This window comes from Acomys minous, assembly GCF_964271855.1.
Source record: "Acomys minous genome assembly, chromosome: 3".
Taxonomy (NCBI): Eukaryota; Metazoa; Chordata; class Mammalia; order Rodentia; family Muridae; genus Acomys; species Acomys minous.
The window spans coordinates 19,625,199-19,647,293 of NC_140485.1; positions in this window are offsets into that span (position 1 = coordinate 19,625,199).

Below are 22,095 nucleotides of genomic sequence, written 5' to 3' on the forward strand. Positions count from 1 at the left end.
ATTTGGTAAAGAAAGTGAAGTGGGCACTTTGTTAGATGCTTTGCTTCCCTGCATATACGTTAACACAAAAGGCAGTCATGCGTAGTGCAAGCAAAACACACAGTTGTTGCACAACCAAAGAAACCCCACTTTTCAACACCCCTCGATGTCCTAAGCCAGTGTCACAACACTTACGTGGTTATTGTGTGTCACAAATTAAAGTGACACAGCAAGGCAAGACAAAACAAAACAAAACAAAACAAAAAGCCACCCGATTAACCAACAGCAACCACCTGAACAGCAGGCTGACTGGCTGACTCTGGCACAGGAAAAGATAGATGCTCAATAGTCACTTTGGGGTGGCCAGAGCCAGTAAGATGCCTCTATGCACCCATCAAAACTAAGTAAAGCAAAAGGTACTCGGAAAGATGTGTGGCCACTGGGACTCTCAGCCACTGCTGGTGGGAATTCAAATGTCAAGGCCGCTAAAGAGAACAGATGTGGATAGCTGATCCTACAACTCTATTCCTAGGCAAGAAAAATAAAAATGTAAGTCCACATAAAAAAACTTTTATATGCCTGTTCACAGCACCTACCAAGCTTGACATGAAATTGCCACCAGTAGTTGAACGCATATAATCCGTACAACTGTAGAAAGAAATGAAAATATTAATAAGTCTAGAAAGAAAGAAGCAAAGAAGTCAGACACCAAAGACAGTATAACACGTAATTCCATTTAAAGAAGTTACAGAAAGGCCTAGTTAAATTGTGGCGACAAAATGTATCACGTCTGCATGGCTTGATTGGAATGTTGGTCTCACAAGTTGTGTGTTTGTTAAAAATGTTCACATGTTCAAAGGGATGTTTTGTTACATGTAAACTATACCTCCACAAAACAGTGAGCTATTTTTGGGGGGAGGGTTGGTTGGTTTGGTTTGGTTTGGTTTTGGTTCTGTGAAGCAAGGCCTCACCTCAAGTTCAGCTCTGTTTGAATTCACTATGTTGCCAAGCTGGCCTCAAACTCGCATTAGTGAGACTGGATCCGCATCTCCAATGCTGGACTTACAAACATGAGTCACCACGCCTAGCTTAAATTGATTTTAAAGGAAAATATTACAGTTAAGGGTGACATCCATTACAGCACCCCAAGAGTATATACATAAGTACTTATACAAGTGAAAGAAAAGGTTTAACCGGAGTATAAAGTTATGATCCTCTTGGAGTCCAAGAAGGCTTTGGGCTTGAAGAAGGTATAAAAAGGAGGTTGGTTCTTTCCTTACAGATTCTAAGGTTTTTTTGTTTTTGTTTTTTGGTTTTGTTTTGTGGTTTTTTGGTTTTTTTGGTTTTTTGGGTTTTTTTTTTTTTTTTTTTTTTTTTTTTTTTTTTTGTATCTTAGAAAAAATTAGCAGCTAAGAGAAGGTGAGGAAGCAGCTGGAAGTTTATTGAGTAGGAAGAGTGCCAGAGGAAGGCGACATTCAAGGCCAGGGTTTGTGATTCTAGAAGTGAGGCGAACCCATAGCCCACGGGAGCTGAAAAAGAAAGAGACTCTTGGTTATCTATCTGCCATGCTTTCTAATGGCACAGAAGTGTGTCCAAACACCAGGTTATAAACTCCGACAGAAAACAAACAGACAAGCATTTAATCATATGGTTTTTGTGCTTTCAGTTTGTAAATAGAGAGTTGCTACCTTTTTAGCACCAACTTCTCAGGGACGGGGAGAGAGCTCTCTCACCTCTTCCTCGTCCTCCACCATGGTGTCTGCACAACAGGCTTCACAGCCCGTCCCAAGTCTGCTACCCACCAAGCCAAAGATGTAGCTCAGCTTTCTGGTCGCATTATACTTTTTTATGCATTACCGAATCCTACATCTTACTCCCTAAAATATGAATCATACCAAGTTTTATATCAGCCATCTTTTTATAGGCACAGAGAGAGCACATTTAAAAATATATGTTTCACTTTTAGAATGCAGACTAGCACATACAGGTAGTATTTGTGGAAGCAATGCATTGACACGGAGCTGGAACACAAGTGACACTTTTTTTATATAACATCTATTCCCCCCCCCCCGCCCCCGTCTTTATTTAGTTCACTTTTGCATTGCTAAGTGCCCGGTTGACTAACTTGCTTGATGAACTCCCTTGAACTGTGGGCGTGCGGCCACTAGGTGGTAGAACTGACCCTCCAGTCTGAGGCTGCGTCATGGCTCTGCTTCTCTGAGGTGGAAGCAAAGAGGCCTCCGGACCCTGGCTGCCTGTGTCATTGGCAAGGGGGTCATTCTGAATGAGCACCCAGTGCACATGGGGTCTGTTTGCTAACCCTGTGGAACATGACTACCTAACGAAAACAAGAGTGTGCTTCAGAAGAAAACCTTCACTGGAAACATTTTCAGAAAGATTTCCAACCCAGGATTCTGAATGCAAATGTTTTTTGTTGTTTGTTTGTTTTGTTTTGTTTTGTTTTTAGAAAAGTAGTGATTTATTAGCTCCAGGGAGCCTGGTTTTTGCTCACCATCCTTAAACCAATCCAACCAAAGAAACACTTAATGCAGCTCTTAACCCAGTTTTAATATAAAATATTGACCTCTTTTGTCTCCAGTGTGCTCATCTCTCCATGGGCAGAAGCCCAGGTCTCGGGCAAAGTGCAGGGTAGTACCGGAAATGACAGAAAGAAAGGGCTACATTCTGTGCAAATACAGACACACACAGCTGTCTGTGGTCCCGGGGAGTTCAGAGGAATAGCTAAACACTTCCTTTACGCCACATCTCAACACAGAGGGGCCCACAGGCTTGGAAGCATGTTATTAGGGAGAAGACACATGTCCTCTAATGGGACCCACAGACCTCAAGGCCACTGATCTGAGCCGTGGCCAGGCCCATGACAGCATTGCTCTGAGCCACCACAGACCCAGTGCCCTTCCACACAGTAGCTCTACGACCACTAGTTCAAGGCTGGGTTGAGTATCTGCCACAGCACAAGAGAACGTCATCTGAGATTAAGGCATATCATATAAAAATGAGGAAAGCTGAGCTGGAGAGATGGCTCAGCAGTTGAGAGCACTGGCTGCTCTTCCAGAGGTCCTGAGTTCAATTCCCAGCACCCACATGGTAGCTTGCAACCATCTGTAGTGGAATCTGATTCCCTCTTCTAGTACGCATGAAAACAGAGCACTCACATACATAAAATAAAAGTGAGGAAAGTTCTACTTTTTTTTTCCCCTTAAGACTTATTTCGTTTTATTTATGTGTATGAGGCAGGGGTGGGCAGTGGGTGGGTCATGTACATGTGGGCGCAGTAGCCAAAGAGGCCAGAAGAGGGCGTCAGATCCCCTGAATCTACAGTTACAGGAAGCTGAGAGCTTAATGTGGGTGGTAGGAACTGGACCTGGGTCATCCGAAGGAACTTCTAAGTGCTGATCTGTCTCTCCAGGCCTGAGGACAGCCCCGCTAGGATGAGCACGTGGCCTGTGGAATGGGTTCGTGACAAGGGAAATGATAACCTGAGCTTTTGACTACATGACTCAGGCGTCTCCTGATTCTTACGCTACACACGGTGAGGGGCTGGATCATCTTAGGGCGGAACCTGCCGAGCCTGAACAGGCTTGAGTTACGCATTAATGCGTACATCTCTCTGTGAGACAGACAGCATGAACCCCATTCTCCCCAAAGCTGTTTGGCTGATGGGAAATAAAACTCAAACATTGAGGCGCAGCAATTCTGCACCTAGAACGAGCTCTCTTCTTATTACACCTTGTTTTGGACATATGGAATTACCGCTTTTGATATTTAAAATGTCTTAACTTTCTTCAACTGAAAAATGGCAGTGTAGGCACAACAACCATCTCATCTAAGTTCTTGCTGAGAGTGTCCATCAGCATTTGGCTCCAAGTCAACTCCCTAAGTGCTGGCCACAGAACTGTCACCCAGAAGCTATTCCTCCAGAAATATCTTTCCATTTCTTTATTTGTAGACCTGTACTGTTCAGAGTGGCGGCATAAAACACACACCAGAGATTATGTGTAAAGTGCAACCTAAGATGTAGATTATCATCCATAGATAACTTCTATATTTTTATATGATTACATATTCAATGATAGCTCAGCTATATCAGATTAAATAAGATATATTGAATTTTATTTTACCTAGTCTTTTTATTATTTTTCTTATATCCTTTCTTTCTCTTTTCCTTTCCTTCTTCCTTTCATTTCTTTTTTTTTTTTTTTTTTTTTTTTTTTTTTTTTTTTTAAGACAAGCTCATGTTATAGAGCCCCGTTGAACCTAGAACTCACTATGTAGATCAGGTCGGCCACGAATTTGCTGCCATTACCCTGCCCCACCCTCTCGAGTGCTGGGGTTACCAGCAGGAGACACCCCACTGAGATTTCTTATTGTTAAAAACAGAAACTGAAGGAAAAAAGTTAAATTACATCCTGGGCTCACATTTGCATTTTATAATTAAATTTCTATCAGCCCTGTTCTGCAAAATTAATTTTATTTCTATTTTTATGTGTTCCTGTATTGATTATTTTTTTAAGGCTAGTGACTCCACGGTTTCTAACACCAGGTTGCATTTTGTGTAATTTTTGCTTATGGGGTGTTTTACTCGTGTTCTTCAGTTGATGTGTTGTTACAACTGTCAGTGATAGATGTCAAATTGGGACATGGAACTTGTTTGTACAAGACAGTTGAAGACATTTGATTCTGACTTAAATTCTTCCCTACTTCCTGTTCACAGCTATCTGAGGCCCTGTTTGACTTTTAAACCTTGTTTATAACCCTACAGAGGAGAGAGTGATGAAATTTGCTATTTCGTGATATTGTAAAGATAAAATGAAATAATACACATGTAGTTGCTGGGTAGCTTCTCAGCAACACTAAAGTGCCCAGTAAGCACTGGCTGTCACTGTCTGGCTTACTTTAGAAGTCACCATTCAGGAAGATGCTTACTGTGTGTGTATTGTCAGGGGGACGGAGGGGGGGTTGTGTGTGACCTGTTCAAAATAAATGGTTGTTAGGCATGTCTGAATAGACTAGAGTGCACATAATATTTTGAAGAGGACTTACAACAATTTGGCCACAGCTGTTACAATAGATTGTATGGATGGATGGCATCAGGTACATGAAAGAATTGCTGAAGTAAAGCAATACAAAAGCGAAGGGCAGCTGTCACTGGAAAGCCAGACCCCAGTGTCCCTCTGTGACTGACAATGGTCCCAGGCAGCTCAGTCCATCTCTCAGATGCCTTGCCTCATCTGTGGGGGCCAGACTCCTCTGGCCTCTTCTAATACTTTGCTATTATTTCCACTACTTTAAAATAGCTACGTTTGGGTAAATTAAAACTATAGAAGAATCTATTTCCTAGTGTTCAAAACTGGCTACAAAATTAGCTACATGGATACCTGAATAAAAGATGAATAAATAAAGCCTTTATTATGGACTTGAGAGATGGCCCGGAGGGTAAATAAAGGTGCTTGCCATGTGCCTGACAATCTGAGTTTGATCTTCAGGATTATATAATGGAATGGCAGAACTGACTCCCAAAAATTGTCCTCTGAACTCACCACACACACATGGAACACATACTTGCGTACATACATGCATGCATACATACATGCATACACATGCACACATGTTAAAATGTATTATGTGTGTGTTGATTGTTGAAACTTCTAACTTAGCCAAGGAAAATAAGCAAAAGAGATACAGAGCCTTATCTTTGTATGGGCAAACATCTGGACACCTGAACTGTGATTTGAATGATTTCCAGCTGCTCAGAGTGGTAGTTCATGTGGGCCACTCCTGAAAGGCAGGCACTTCCTAGAATGTTCCCATTAGGAAGCAAAACCTAAAGATACTTGGACCCCAATAAACCATTGACCACCAAGGCTTCAATCTTAAGATGACCACACCAGCTGAGCCGGACAGCCCAGCACAACCTTCTCTCCAGGAACAAACCAGGAAGGAACAGGGCTGCCTTCACTCTGGATCAAAAGCCTGGTCCTGCTTCTTAAGTCTTCATCTTTCACTCAAGCATAGCCCTTCATAGGTGCCCGTCATCATCCACGGCCCCTGTTTGCGCCCCTGTTTTCATCCTCTTTACAGTTAGTGGAAATGCGCTGGTGTTTCCACTAAGTGGTACATGTTTGACAAGTCCTGGTGTGTAGTGAGTGTTGACAAGAACTCTGCCCCCTCAGAAGGACACGAGCTCCCTGAAACAGATAGTATTTTTCCATTCCCTTGCCTGTGTCCCCTCAGTGTAACCATCCTGGCAGGAATGGAGGGGTCTACAGACACATGTGTAGCCCTCCTTTTGGCTACAGACTATTGAACTAACGGTCCCTAAGAAATTGGGTTTTGTCCTTGGCTGGAGCCATAGTTTGAGCAGGACCCCTGGGCCCAAATCTGCCTATCATAATTTTCTTCTTGTAGTTTTCTAGGACCCTCTGGATCCTTCTATTTTGCTATTCTCCCATGCTTCTCTCATCTAGAGTCCCAATAGGATGTCCTCCCCTCTGTCCCAGTTTCCTGGTAAGTGAAGACTTTCGTGGGACATGCCCCTTGGGCTAGTATGCAGATATAAGTGAGTATATACCATTTGACTCTTTCTGCTTCTGGATTAACTCACTCATTATGCTTCAAACCCCTACCCAGATCTAGCCAATGGACAGGACATTCTCCACAGTTGAGTGGAGAGTGGGGTATGACTTTTACACGTACTCTGGTGCCTCATATTTGATCATGTCCCCTGGATAGGGAGACCTGGTGGCACTCAGAGGAAGGATAGCAGGCTACCAAGAAGAGACTTGATACTCTATGAGCATATAAAGGAGGAGGAAGTCCCCCTCAGTCACAGTCATAGGGGAGGGGAGTAAGGGGAAAATGGGAAGGAGGGAGGAATGGGAGGATACAAGGGATGGGATAACCATTGAAATGTAATAAGAATAAATTAATAAAATAAAATTCTTAAAAAAAGAAAGCAATTGGGTTTTCCCGGGAGTCTCATACTGGGAAAAAGAAAAGGCAGAATCTTGAAACCAGAGAGAAGGGGACTTTGTCACCCAGTTCTGACAACTTATCAAACCACCTTGCAGGAAGCCTGGAGCCAAGGCCATGGTGATGCCGCCTCAGCTGTGGTACCTCTTGCCCTCTATTTAAACCTAACCCTCACACCAGGGCCTTTGTGCCCCTCTTCTCAGTCTGGCCACACTGAAGAAGTCTCCTTCTTCTGTTTTTCACTATTATGCATATTTAAATCAACGTTTTGAGGATAGGTGCCTTAGCTTGGTAGAGCCGCCAGAGCTTGGGGTCTAAACCTTCAACTCCGGTAACACCACCAGCACCCAGCTCTGTGGAGCAGTGAGTGCAGACCAATAAGATAATGGAGAGATTTCTCTGCCAAGAATCAGAGAGCTCTACCCTGCCCCATGGGGAGAAGACCCCGCTCTGAAGTCGGCCTCAGTGAGCAAGTGTCCCTTGCCTCTTGGGGCCAATGTATATAACTGAGCCCCAGGGTCCTGCTGCTTAAGGAAGGATCATCAGAAATGACACAGAAGTGATACAACAGGGACAAAGCAAAGCGCTTGAGTCATGAGTCATGCCTGAGGGCATTTCTTTGGCCAGACAGGTTGTTTGTGCCACCTTAGCAGGGCTTCCTCCCTGTTCTGTCACTCAGCCTCCCCTCTACGACTGTATAGCTAGCTTTGGGCACAATACACAGACAGGATAGGTCTAATGGCAGGAAGACCCCTGCTCTCCATAGGAAATGTCATTTGGATAACAATCAGTACATTTCCTTTGCCTTTCTCAAATGCCCACAAGTCTCTCAATATCGGCAGCCTCCCCTCCTTTAAGGCAGAGAAAAGGTGGGAAGATGCTTCATCAGTTGTAAGGTATCCCTGGAACAAGAGAGCCAAGCTTGGGACTTAGCATGTGTCTTGGAGGCCCAGCCTCAGGATGGGTGGGTTCCTCAAACTCTTTATGTATATGTATACATAAAAAATTCTTCATTTTCCTGCATAGCAGAGCCAAGTCAGCCTCAACATGGCCCTCGTGGTAAAAGGGGAAGCTTTTGTGCTCGCATTTCTGGGAAAGCGTATGGCTAGCTTCTGACAGACTTCCTTGATTAACTTACCTTTTACCTGGAAAACTCGGCTTCCAAGAAAAAGCCAGACACTACAGCAAGACATACTGAAGTTCTGTCAGCTCAGCACTTAGAATCCTTGGTGATCTGGCTCATGGACAGTTCCAGATGGTTCTCTTACCTGATCTGAGGTAGAGCCCTGTTTGTTTATGAACGAGCTACCTGCATGTCCTCACTGCATCCCTGGCTTCATTCCAGCAAGACGCAGACTTGTCTGTTCCAACTGAGTGATGGGGACAGTGTTTCACACCTGCCTAGTTACCTGCTGCTGGGAGCTCTAAAATGAGCCAAGAAAGCTGAGTGCTCAACGGGTCACCAGCAGTCCACGTGTTTGGTAACCCCATAATCCTCCACCACTTCTGCTCCCCACATTGCTATCACCTCTAGTTTTACTGCGGAGTCTTCCTCATAAGATTCCAGAAAGCTCTAGCTGTGGGGCCTGTGGCCACATCCCATGCCGGGCAGCCCAGAGCCACCCAGCAGTGTTATGGAATTAGGGGAGTGTGTAACCAATTCTTAGACGCCCTTAGGAATCTAAGAATCCTGTTTTCCTTTTAAGGTCCTTCTAGAAGCCTAGGACAATATCACTCAGAGTTTTGCTGTAATCCCATGCCTACACTTCCATGGCTGACCCAGCTGCCGGTGTTCCCTGAACACAGCCACAGAACAAACACAGCAAGCAGGCAGTGAGGGCCACAGGAAACCTCCCCACTACACGTGTCTTTCTCAGGCCTAACATCTTCAGCAACTACAACTCTCATATTGCCTCTAGCGGCTTCTTTTATTCCCTAGCTTACGTCATTGTTAAAGAAATGAAATGTCCTCAGGATTTCAGGGTTACCTCCCACAGCTTGTGTAACCTGAAAATTTTGGTATAAAACCCCGAAACAACTGCTGATGGGTGATGCAAAATTCCTAGTCCAGCTATATTGTTACTTATTTATAAATCAAGAACTTGATGATGCCTTCAGCCAAGATGACCCCAAAGACATTTCCTTAATCACCCAATACACATTCAGCTTTGCACTGTGGGAATGCTGAGGCAATACAGAGCGCTGACCCTGTTCTCTTCAGAAATGAAAAAGCACACACTTGGCTTTCAGGAGCTCCATTCAAAGAATGTGGCCTGTCCTGATTCTTAAAGTAGGCCAAGGGGAATAAAAGAACATGCTATACGCTCCAAGAGGCAGATGCATTGCCAGCGTGAAAGGGCTGTAAACATGCTAATTAGAAAGTCTTGCCATTAGCAGTGATTGTCTTCTGTGCCCAAATTTAACAGCATGAGATGTGTTCACCACTTGACCATAACACCCATCATATTGATTATTATAAATATACTCAATCTTATTTACCAGTAGAATGTCATACCCTTTAGAGGAATAATGTCTTAGATTTAGAAACAGCTTCCTTGCTACCACCACCATGGTGCCTGGGATTGCTTATCATTCCTCAACATCATGAAGAACAGCTGTGGGACTAGAGACGGGCAAGATAGGAATTCTTAGTCTTCCCAGCCTACGGCTACACCCAATATTCCAATATTTCTTGTAGATCTCAGGAATCACATTCTGGGACAATGATAATGTCATTATTTCCCAGATTTTTTCCAGTCTTGGAGAGCTTTGGTCACTTCTGAATGAAGCTCTGTTCCCAGAGCCTCGTTTTCATTCCCGAATCCAAAATTCCATTATCATTGGATTGGAGCTGGAACAACTCAACAGGGCAACCTGCACCTTTTAGGCTGTTGAGAGAGAGAGAGAGGGAGGACGGTCAAGAGAACAAACAGAAGACGGTAGAGATCAGAGGACCAAATAACTGGCCACCATCCTGAGAGGTGACTGTCTGTGATCCCATGCCTCCTCATTTTAGATTTTTCAGTGTGATAATTCCTAACCAAGCACTGTGGCCTGTAATGCAATCTCTTTAGACTGGCTTTCTCTGAGGAACCAGAGGGTCTCTGAATATGTAGAGATGACCTGGCCCAGGTAGCTTGGAATGGAGTGCCCTGCAAGGTGAGTGCAAGTGAAGAAGCTGAAATGATACATCAGTGCGTAAAGTGAGTCCAAAGACTCCTTCGGTAGCCACAGCATAGCCTCTGTACTCATGCTCTTTAATTAACACTGCTCTTGTTGGTATTCCTACAGCCACCTTAATCCTCATTTTGAAAATTTTAGCCTAGGTCTGAGTGGACCCTGTGCCCACGTAGCTTAGACCCTGTCCATACCCATCCTATGCCCTCTTTGACCCTGACTGATTCTCTTCAGGCCAAGATGATCTCCCAGGGCACTCAGGCATCTTTGTCCACTCCGTTCACATCTGTTCGCTAGTATTCTGAGAGGGTAGTGGGCTTGCTGGTTTGTTTGTTTGTTTTACAACAGAAAAATGTATCTGGCTATTTTCATAGGAGACTATTATCTCACTTGTGAGGACAGTTGTCTCCCAGCAGTCAGTAAGCACATGATGTCTTTGGTGTTAGTGGGCATCTGTTATGTCAGGGAGCCTATGGGTTTTACATGGTCAAAGGATGCCATTTGCTGGTTCACAGATAAACTCTCAGCTCCCTGGTGAGTGTATGGAGAGCTTTCCAGGGTATGCTATTGAGTTCTGGGTGCGTACCATCTCAGAGAGGTTAAAACACCCAGAAGCCTTCACTGTGGGCCTCAACCCCAACAGGGGCAGCCAGGGCCATGCAGAGCTGTGGCTCTAACTCACCTGGGGAGTCTGTTGCATCCTTAGCTCAGAGAGGGCCTGAAGAAACGCCTCAATTTCTTCCACCACTTCAAGGAAGGAACACCTGTCTGCTTATGCCCCAATGACTGAACTAGGTCTTTAGCTGTGTTGAACCAGATGTTGATCCAGAGTTATGGGCCCAGGCCTGTGACCCTGGAAGATGGATCCCATGAAAAAGTGCACCCCAAGAGCACTGACCTGAAGAGGAAGGTGCAATGGGAGATTTCCCCCATGGAGGCCTGTGTCTGAAGAAAATGGCTGTTCTGTCTTAGAAGACACAAGGACGGCCAAGAGGAAGCAGGTGAAAGGTGCTGCCCTAGGCTTTTACAGCACCTGGACGGATGAGCCAGGTCCCTCTGGCCATACACTCTGAGGTAGAATCCACAGTCAGGCCAAGCATGTTTAATCTCTACTTCTTGGATTCCTTGGACTCCAAGAGTTACTGAGTTGCCTCCCAGACATATCTCCAGACTGACTTCCTTATAACCACTTGCAGTGATCTCACCACAAAGTAGAGGTTCATACCGACTCATCCACTTCAAAATGCCAAGATATATATGTCAAGTGCTGGAATTAAAGATGTGTGCCAGTACGCCTGGCTTTCTAAGAACACACACACACACACACACACACACACACACACACACACACACACATATATATATATATATATATATATATATGTGTGTTTTTGAGACAGGGTTTCCTCTTGTAGTCCAGGCCGTCCTGGACTCGCTTTTATAGACCAGGCTGGCCTTGAACTCACAGAGATTCACCTGCCTCTGCCTTCTGAGCACTGGGATTAAAGGTATGTGACACCATGCCTGGCTTGCCAAGGAGTATATTTTGACACGGTTTCCATATGGTTTTGTAACTGGGGACAAGGAAACAATCTCCAGAGGTCACAAAGTGTCAACCACTAATCTTTAGATTTGACCGCAGAGATTTGTTATGGTCTGAGTCAACACATACACAAGCTTAACTCCTAGCTCAAACCAGATGTTCAGATAGCACATGCCCCACCCCTTCAACCACTGTAGACTTCATCCAAATAACTTTGCACTGACTCCAGAGGATCCCATGAGGTCATCGGTTCAGTAGGGCACTGTGGGATGTGATGGAGAGCGCATGACATCGGGACCGTAAAGCAGCCTTCACGCTGGACCTGCAGTCAGGAAGCAGCACTGATTGGTTTGAATTTGAGTTCCCAAGACACCTCCAGTGGGGATAAAGTATCATACCATTTACCAAGCACAAATGAGGCCCTGTATGGAGAACCTTAAGTATTTTGCCCTGTTTGTCTCTAACAATGTGCTCCACTGGATCAAGGACCCTTACTGCACAGAGAAAGACTCACTTCAGTTTCCAAGTGCATCCAATCTGTCAAACTCACTGTTTCCTTGCTGATGTGCATCAGGGCTGTCAGTTACTGAGAAGTATACAACTTCACCGGCTGCCTAGATGGCTGCATTATAATCTCACAGGCGTACCCAATTCACACACGCAAACGTCAATTCATTAATTGCTCCTCTGTTACCCTCATCCTTCTCCAAAACAGACTAACAGAGCTCGTTACCCTGCCTGGGTTTCTGGCTGGGTTGAATAACACTACTTCAGTGAGAGTCAAGCCAGGATGCCTTAGAACCATCCTTCGCTGCCTCAACCCGCACAGCTTTGGGAATGAAGGAACCACAGACACAGGTACTAAAACGCTGGGCTTGGGTGGGTAGGTTGTGCTCTCTGATGCAATTGCTGCAGCAGCCACCTAGAAACGCAGGACATTTCTTATATATGGCAGGAGTGAAGACAAGGCAGGTTAGCAAATCACAGCAGGGGGTCATTACAGCAGGGCAGTCTCAGGCTAGTGGGGGGGGCAGTTTCAGGCTAGTGGGGGGGCAGTCTCAGGCTAGTGTGGGGGCAGTCTCAGGATAGTGGCGGGGCAGTTTCAGGATAGTGGGGGGGCAGTTTCAGGATAGTGGGGGGGGCAGTTTCAGGCTAGTGGGGGGCAGTCTCAGGATAGTGGGGGGCAGTCTCAGGCTAGTGGGGGGGCAGTTTCAGGCTAGTGGGGGGCAGTCTCAGGCTAGTGGGGGGGCAGTCTCAGGATAGTGGGGGGCAGTCTCAGGATAGTGGGGGGCAGTCTCAGGATAGTGGGGGGCAGTCTCAGGATAGCGGGGGGCAGTTTCAGGATAGTGGGGGGCAGTCTCAGGATAGCGGGGGGCAGTTTCAGGATAGTGGGGGGCAGTCTCAGGATAGTGAGGGGGCAGTTTCAGGATAGTGGGGGGCAGTCTCAGGATAGTGGGGGGGCAGTTTCAGGATAGTGGGGGGGCAGTCTCAGGATAGTGGGGGGCAGTCTCAGGATAGTGGGGGGCAGTCTCAGGATAGCAGGGGCAGTTTCAGGATAGTGGGGGGGCAGTTTCAGGATAGTGGGGGGGCAGTCTCAGGATAGTGGGGGGGGCAGTCTTAGGCTTGAGTCATCTGGAAGGAGGAAGCTACAGATGATCCTTTCTACACACACTTTCAGCATCTCTACTTGGTCTACTGGAAGACCTTGCCATTCTTTTAAGCCTGACCCAGAAGATTTCCCTCTGGACTACCTCACAGACTGCGGCCTCGACAGTCAGCCTTTTTTTCTACTACTGTGGGAAGAAAAGGATCTGACTGTAAGTGTAAATCTGACTGTGCCATTGGGATTGCCCAATAGGCAATGTCCTTCCTAGTCTGCCAACTTCCCCAGTCTACCCTCATCATTTCCAGCAGAGCCCTGGCCTGACATCCTTTTTTCTGGGCACTATCCAAGCTTCCTGTTACCACTCTTTACGTTTTTACAGCAACTTCTTGGGTGATGTGTCCCTAATGCACCCAAACCCAATTACCTGGCCTTCTTCTTGGTCCACTGTGTGCACTAGCATTATATTATGTATAGAATTCTATAATAGTTATTTCTGTCTGTCTTTCCAGAAAACCTATGAGTCTCTTGAGACCAAAGACTATGTCTTACTTCACTTTACATTCCCAGTGTTCAAGTACCCTTTACGTAGGAGGACAAAAGAAGAAGAAGAAGAAGAAGAAGAAGAAGAAGAAGAAGAAGAAGAAGAAGAAGAAGAAGAAGAAGAAGAAGAAGAAAGCACACCTCTTCCAGAGGATCACTAGTGTGTAGATCCTTCATGCTCTAGATGAGCCAGGTTTTCTAGCTCAGATCCACTCTAGAATCTATTCTCCTCTCTCTCCCTCTTCTTATGTCTGAGATGCCAGTTGGGAGAGGGGTGGATGTCAGTATTGCCCTCTCCAAACCTGGTCAGCTGATCTCTCAGGGCCATGTCTTTCTACAATGGATTTGTCCTTCTCAGCATCATTACATAGCCCAAATCTTAAATAATTCAGACTATCTCTGCAACTAAATTAGGTCCTGATGTGAAATAAATCAAATCACCAATGGCAGCAGCTAGCTGACCTCAAATTATAGTACTTTAAGCCTGTTCAATTAATTCTATCTCAATGGTAAATTTGTTTTGTTGGCCCTTAGTGCAATCAGTTGGAAGGGTCTCCTGATAGATGGGTGATTTCCACCAAGGTGACACAATGACAGTTTTGCCCCATCCTCTTAGAAATGGCTAATTAACCACCTAATTCAGATTAGGGGACACACTGTGTTTATACCTTACTATAGAGAACAAGAGGATAAGTATTTTACTATACATAGATTTTCCTATCACAATCCAACACAGGCCTTAATAAACAAATGATCAGTTGCTAGAAATAGCAGCTCCAGAGTAATTTTTCTAACATAACACCATCACTTATGAAGATATCCCAAACATTTGCTCTGCCAACAGCTAATTACCTACTAAAATAAATATTAGTGAAAGAAATACAAAACAGAATTCTTCAAAAACTGCATAATGAAAATTCCCCCAAGTGGTGACTTCATTACCAAGAGTTTCCATCAACAAAGTCACCCACCCCAGTTGCTTAAGTGGGAGGTAAATTTTTGCATAAACAGTCAGAAATCCCCAACAGTTGCTTCATGACATGCTCTACATGATTCTGGCCAGATTTTTAAACTAAGCCCAAAGCAAGTCTTGTTCCTCACATTCTCCTGATTTTTTTTTTTTTGCCAGCACCTACAGAGAAGTTTTTTTTATAACTCTGCTCTGCCTTTTATGTGATTCTTGAGTCTCTGGATACACTAGAAATAATATAGTATCCCACAGGCCAGTTCAACATGGAATATTCTCACTTAAATAATGTTTATTCTGAGTCAATAATCATCTTAGAGCACTCATTGTGCTGTGGGGAGAAAACAAGGGAAAAATGATCTAAGTCTTCAGGAGCTCTCATGATCTAGCAAAGAGAAAAGCTGACACAAAACTGGTTGAAGACAGGTGAGAAAAATAATATGGTGAAGGTGGGAAAATTAATATATGGGGCTATATATTATAGACTGCACAGCAGGTAAAAGTTCTTAATACACAAACCTGAAGTCCCAAGTCCCTGCATCCCTTGTAAAGGAGGAAGGAGAGAACCATCTCTACAAAGTTCTCCTCTAACTTCTGCACATGCAGGATCGGCACATCTATAAACATACATCATCCACTGATAGTAGGAGTGTAGTAATAAATAAAATAAGTAATATAGGAAAATGGAGAGAGTAACTAAACATTGTCTTTGAGTACACAAAGTCTTGCGATATAATTTAGTAGTGAAATATATACGAAATAGTTATTAAAGAGGCATCTGAGCTGAGAATATAGGGTTCATTTGAAGAACAGTCAGTAGTACAGTGTATGGAGCAAAGTATGATGGGAGATAAAGCTAGAAAGTACAGGAAAGTATGAGGACCTTGAACTTCTCACCCGGAGCTTTCATCTTGCACTGCAGCAATTTCAGGCATCTGGTCGACCTTTGTAAGCAGTTTATATAAACTTAAACTAGTACATAGTCTATGGTGTCTTTGTACATTTTCAACAGATGTTCTTTAAATCAACTCATTCAGAGCATATTTAAATTTTAAAATCTTTCCCTGTTTGATCTATATCTAATAGAAATAAATAAGTTGAAATCTCTATATATGGAGTTGTATTTGAAAGATTTCATTGTGTCTTTTCAGTGTTGTCTTATTTGCATTTGTTTTATTAGGTATTTTTAATTCCGGCGTCTCGCTGGTAAATTAAGCATTCATCATTACATGCTTAATTTGCAATACTGCGTCCTATCTTAGATCCCAGTCTGATTAAGACCAGTGTCGTCTCTATGGAAGTTAGAGTTCTTAGTGTTCATCTTTGCCTTTTAGTAGTGAATTTAGTACATTAGCGATATTATTAAACTTCCTTCTACCTCTTTCTTTTCCTTTTTCTGTATTTTTTTCCTATGTTGTAAAAAAGCATCTTCTTTTCCATTTTATTATTTTTGTGGTGGTGTTGGGATGATCTCAGGTTCTTTTACTTGCTAAGTAAATGCCCTACCTCTGGCCTCCACTTCTCAGGTGCTGGGATTGCAGGCATATGATGCCATACCTGTCTCGTGTAGTGATGAGTGTTGGGCCCAGGGCTTCCTGAATGCCAGGCAACACTCTGACAATTGAAGTACATATCCAGCTTTATTTATTTTTAGATTACTTGCAATATATTTTTATTAGTGTGCTTATCCATATTTTCCCTTGACTATTTCAGAAGTTATAACCCCTGCTTCTGTTTTTTTATGGTTACATTTTATAGTTGATAGAGTTTTTAAAAATAATATGCTTACTCTTCAAACAAGGATCCTACAATTTTAGCTTCTAGGTAACTTCTGAATATTTTTCATGATTTTGTTCAATAATATTTTTTAGTTCTGAACCTTCCTCGATCCTACTAAATACTTATTAATGACATCATTGTTGTCATTATTTTCATTATTATTCATTCAGATAATAGGTTCTAAATTCATCTGTAATCTTTTTGTTTGTTTGTTGTTTTTAGACCTTCTTTACTAAGTTGTTTTTCCTCTTTCTCAAAACTCTCTTAAGCAAGACACCATTCATTTTGCATCTAGGTCACAGAGAAACCAACTAGGACTGCCAGGAAGCTGTCCCTCTGCTAGAAGATGCTTTGCAGGCTACTGGGAAAGAAAAGACATCAGAGGTCTTGCGCATTGCTGGACCCTGCATAGTACCATGTCAACCTACCAGGAAAGATGTAGTCATCAGTGCAATAGTGGTGAGGCTGCTTATGGAAACAACCAACCACAGTCTTGATTAAATTTGAGGTCTGCTCCATGGGAGAGAATTTTATGGCTGATACTATAAAACATGTGACTGGGGATGTCATAGGCCCAAGGAGTGAGCCTTTTGGTGTTGCTTAGTTAGTTGTATTGTCAAAAAGCCTTCTAAATATTTAAGTTTTTATCTACAGATGTGTGTTGATCTCTATGTTGGGCAGAGAAGGTTCTTATTACAGTGGGCAGTAGCTAATGAAGAGATATACTTTTAAAAGTCTTTTTTTAAAAAAGTATTTATTTATTTATTATACAGTGTTTTGCCTGCATGCCAGAAGAGGTCACTAATCTCATTATAGATGGTTGTGAGCCACCGTGTGGTAGCTGGGAATTGAACTCAGGACCTTTGGGAAGAGCAGGCAGTGCTCTTTCCCTCTGAGCCATCTCTCCAGCCACATGTTTCTTTTTTAAGTGCAGAGGATACGTAGCTGTGAATGCTCAGCAGTAGATAGAACATCTCTATCAACCACTATGCCCAGGGCTCAGGGGACATCATAGAAGACAGGTGGAAGGAACAGGAGAACCAGGGGATCAGGGAGAATGCTGTGAATTGCTGACCACTGGACATGACATGGCTGCAGCACATGTGAAGTCATAACTGTGGTTTTCTTTACAAGATCAAGTCAGTTAGAAATTGCAGCCTGGAGGTGGGAAGAGCTCCCTAGTCACCACGCCCAGCTGAGGATTTCGTAACAGTGACAACTGCTGAGGGAGAGAGGCCCACTGTAATTTCCTTCCAATACCTCTACTCTTTGTCGTCTGACTTAAGATATTCTCTTAAGGAGAGAGAGAGAGAGAGAGACAGACAGACAGACAGACAGACAGAGACTGCTTTGTAGTTCCACTACAGCTTATTGTTAGGGCATTTGTGTATCCTTCCTAGTACACACTATACTTCCTCTATTTATTTCTGGAAATTTCTCAGCCATCTCTTTAAACATTGCTTTTTTTCCTATTTTATTGTCTTGTCCAAACCTTCAATTAGGTCAATGTTAGTTTGGTTTTTCATCTTCCCTGTCATTTAGCCTGCTTTTAAATTCTCATTTACTTTTACAAAACTCCATTTACTTTCACTTAGGTGGAATTTGTCAGAACCATCTCTATTTCATTAATTCTTTATTCACCTATTTAACCCAGTAATTAATTTATGTAGTCTAACACTCCTATTTTTTTACTTTTAGGATGTCATGCCACTTTTTCCACCCTGGCTACTTTTATTTTCCACTCTATTTATCTCTAAACGTTTTCCACAAAGTTCTATTCTGAAGAGACATCTCTCCTAACTAACCATGTGACTTTAGACAAATGACTGTATCTCTGCTCCTCTGTACCTTCACCTGTTAAATGGAGATTATAATTATATCTTCTTCATAGACATATAATTATTAAATGGGTGGGTTTATATAGTGCAATGTCTCTGTCAGGGTATAAAAATCAACCTGCATTTTTCGATCAGAGGGGAAATTATTATTTATTATTTATTAATTCATTCATATTATATCTCAATTGCTATCCATCCCTTGTATCCTCCCATTCCTCCCTCCCTCCCACTTTCACCCTACTCCCCTCCCCTATGACTGTGACTGAGGGGGACCTCCTGCCCCTGTGTATGATCATAGGGTATCAAGTCTCTTCTTGGTAGCTTGCTATCCTTCCCCTGAGTGCCACCAGGCCTCCTCTCAAGGGTATGTGGCCAAATATGGGGCACCAGAGTTCGTGTGAAAGTCAATCCCCACTCTCCACTCAACTGTGGAGAATGTCCTGTCCATTGGCTAGATCTGGGTAGGGGTTCGAAGTTTACTGCACGTATTGTCCTTGGTTGGTGCCATAGTTTGAGCAGAACCCCTGGGCCCAGGTCCACCCATCATAGTGTTCTTCTTGTAGGTTTCTAGGACCCTCTAGATCCCTTTTCAGAGGGGAAATTATTATAATACAAGAAACTCAGTTGTAAAAATTATTAACAGAGCTACAGGAACAAAAAAGAAGGAAGATGCTGTGACATTAAAGTCAGGGAGTGTGGGGAGCTGCTGCCGTGTACAGAGACTTTTCTGAGCTTCCTCTGCTCTGCTCCCCTGGGTCAGTCTCCTGTCCATCGGCTGGCTACTGTCCCTTCAGCAAGGCATCCCTTGATCCCGTAGCTCCAACTCTTCACTGCTAGGGGGGAATCCCTGCAAGAAGAGTCATCCAAGAGCCGGACAGCTGTGATCACCTAATCAGGTACCAAGCAGAAGACACGGCGGGAGAATGAGGAAGGTGAAGCGGAGCCTGCTCCGTGTTAGACACAATGTGGGGGTTGTTTGTGCAGTAGGAACAAGATAGGTGCCTGCTATGTGGCAGTTATAGTCTATAATAAAAATATGTCCAGCAATTCAGTAACAGGTGGGACTTTAAAATGTCCCAACGGCCGCATGTTCATTCTGGGGACTCTTACGCACATCACCTAGAGTTTGTGGCTCTGGATGTTCGGTGACATTCAACGATGATCTCAGACACATCTGATTTCAATCTGTAGGGATCGTCTTCACTGGGTAAATTGGGAGCCTTGCCTCCAGAAAGAGTGTGTTTCTCTTTCCTTGATGGGAAGTCAGGATAATGGCAACAGCCTACAAGTTATTTTTACATGTTTCAGAGGCCTCATCTTGGCTCCTGCCCATGGGGATCACTGGCACATGCCATTATCCTAGTTCAAGGGCCCCACAACTTGTGATGCGGGGAGGCCTGCTTCAAAAGTGCATCTGCCTACGCCTCATCAGAACTCCACCAGCCGCTCTGAGGAAACATGAGGGCAGTAGACACAAAAATAAACTCAGAGATTTCCTTTTCCTTCTAGGTGTCCAGGCAAGTTTTTTTTTTTAATCTACTTTATCTGAGTTCAACTTGCTTTTGAGTGCAAAGGGCCCTGCAGAGTCTATTTCTGGCAAATAGCTGGAATGTGAATTTTATTCCACAGACAGTTGGGGAATCATTGGCAAATGCTGGAAGTGATAGGAATCAATCTAGGTCTCAGGATGAAAATAGGCATTAAAACAGTCTGGTTCTGGGTTTAATTTCCCGTTTATTTTATTATTAGAATCAGAACCTCTGAAAAGCTATATCAATGGTAACTACATATTCATATTTAATAGGAAAATCTAAATTTCAAGTAAAGAAAAACCTTACAGATAATCACATATGGCTTTGATGGGACTCAAATTCTAACTTGAACTTGACCAGGCAGGATCCCTTTAACTGTCGCCTTCATCATAATTCTAACACATTGGCAGTCTAGTTTAATGATCTATAAATGTCATTAACAACACCGCAAAGAATCAGGTTCCTGGCAGTCTAACAGAAAGAAGAGACACTTGGACGGGTGACACTGTGATCGAGTGTTCAAACCATGGTGGCTTCACCAAAGAAACACTCCCCAGTGTAGCCAGAAAATCTCTAAGAGGAACCTACAGGTCCACTGAGGTCTCCCTGAGACTCTGATTCCATGAGTCATATTTCATGGGCATGCTCCAAACTCCTGCTTGTTCTGGAAAAGCAATCCTTGGGGAGAACAACGTCTATACATGAAATAACTGAAGCAGGTGAACAGGCCTTAGGTCTGGTGTCCTTAGCGCCTCTTAGCAATAGGATGAAGAAAAATGATGTTTTCAAATATAAATCATAAAGGCTGAAGGAAACACTGAAAGTTGTCACCCCACCCAACTGTATGGATTACAAGTTGAGTTTCCTGGTTGTGTGTACGCACATGCTTGACTAGACCAGGTAAAATGGCGAAGATGATGACTGTGACGGTGCTTGGGAGGAGAAGGGCGGAGTCCTCGAGAGGAACAGCTGAAATGAGGTGAGGGCAAAGACAAGGGCCATTTCAAGGGCCAGTCCATAATACACACTGACAAGTTGGGGGGTGGTGGTGATGAGGGGAAAGGGAGGGATCCAGCTCACACAGTTGGCTTTTCACTTAGAGAATCATGAAGTTAGGACCAGGAAACCTGGAGAGGGACAGGCTGGGCAGGAACAGCAAGCATTCTACTGGGAACACGTTGATTTGGAAGATGTTCGGGGAAGAGCCAGACGACTGCGTGAGGTGTGCAGTTGAAGATCTGAGCATGGAGCACACCTGAGGCACCTCCTGAACTGACACAGACCTTCCAGGCTACTCACACCTGAGTTTGCCTGACTCATTTTTGAGAGCTACTATAACGACTGGCAAATTTGAGTGACAGATTCAACTCCCCTCCTCCCGGCCCCACACACACACTGGGCAATGTCAAGAGATCAATCCAAAGGTTTAGCACTTCAGGAAGTCAACTGGAATTGTTCCTACCACTACCCTCTATTTTGTGTTTTTAAAGATTTAGTTTATTTTTAAGTGTGTGTGTGTGTGTGTGTGTGTGTGTGTGTGTGTGTGTGTGTTGTGGTGGGAGCAGAGGGTGGGGGAGGGATACGTGTGAGTGCAGTGCCCTTAAACCCCAGAAGAAGAAGAAGTCAGATCCTTTGGCAGCTGTGAGCTGCTTGACATGGCTGCTGGGTACTGAACACAAATCCTCTGCAAGAACTGAACACACTCTTGACCACTGAGCTATCTCTCCGACCCTTTCCACTCCACTTTTCTCAGAGAAACAACTTCCTACCAGTCCTGAGGCAAGGTCACACAGTCATCCAAATTCCCTACAAAGCCATTGTATTTTTCAGTCCCGGACTGAACTCTCACCCTCTCCTAATATGGACAAACATCAGTTCTTGCTTCTCATAAGAAGGGCAGATAGATTTGCTTATCATACACATTATGTAGTTAAGAAGGCAGGCTCACGAGGGCATGTGGTGACAAAGCTGAACCTAAACTACCAAGTCTGTTAACATCAGTATCTATGTCTTCAATCACCATTTCATTTTACCTCAAAATCCAACACTACCTCATGTGCTGCCCAAACCACCTCAGACCAGATGCAGAGGATGTCTTGGATGAAGCCATCCATAGTATACCCAAGGAATCTCCAAGTGAT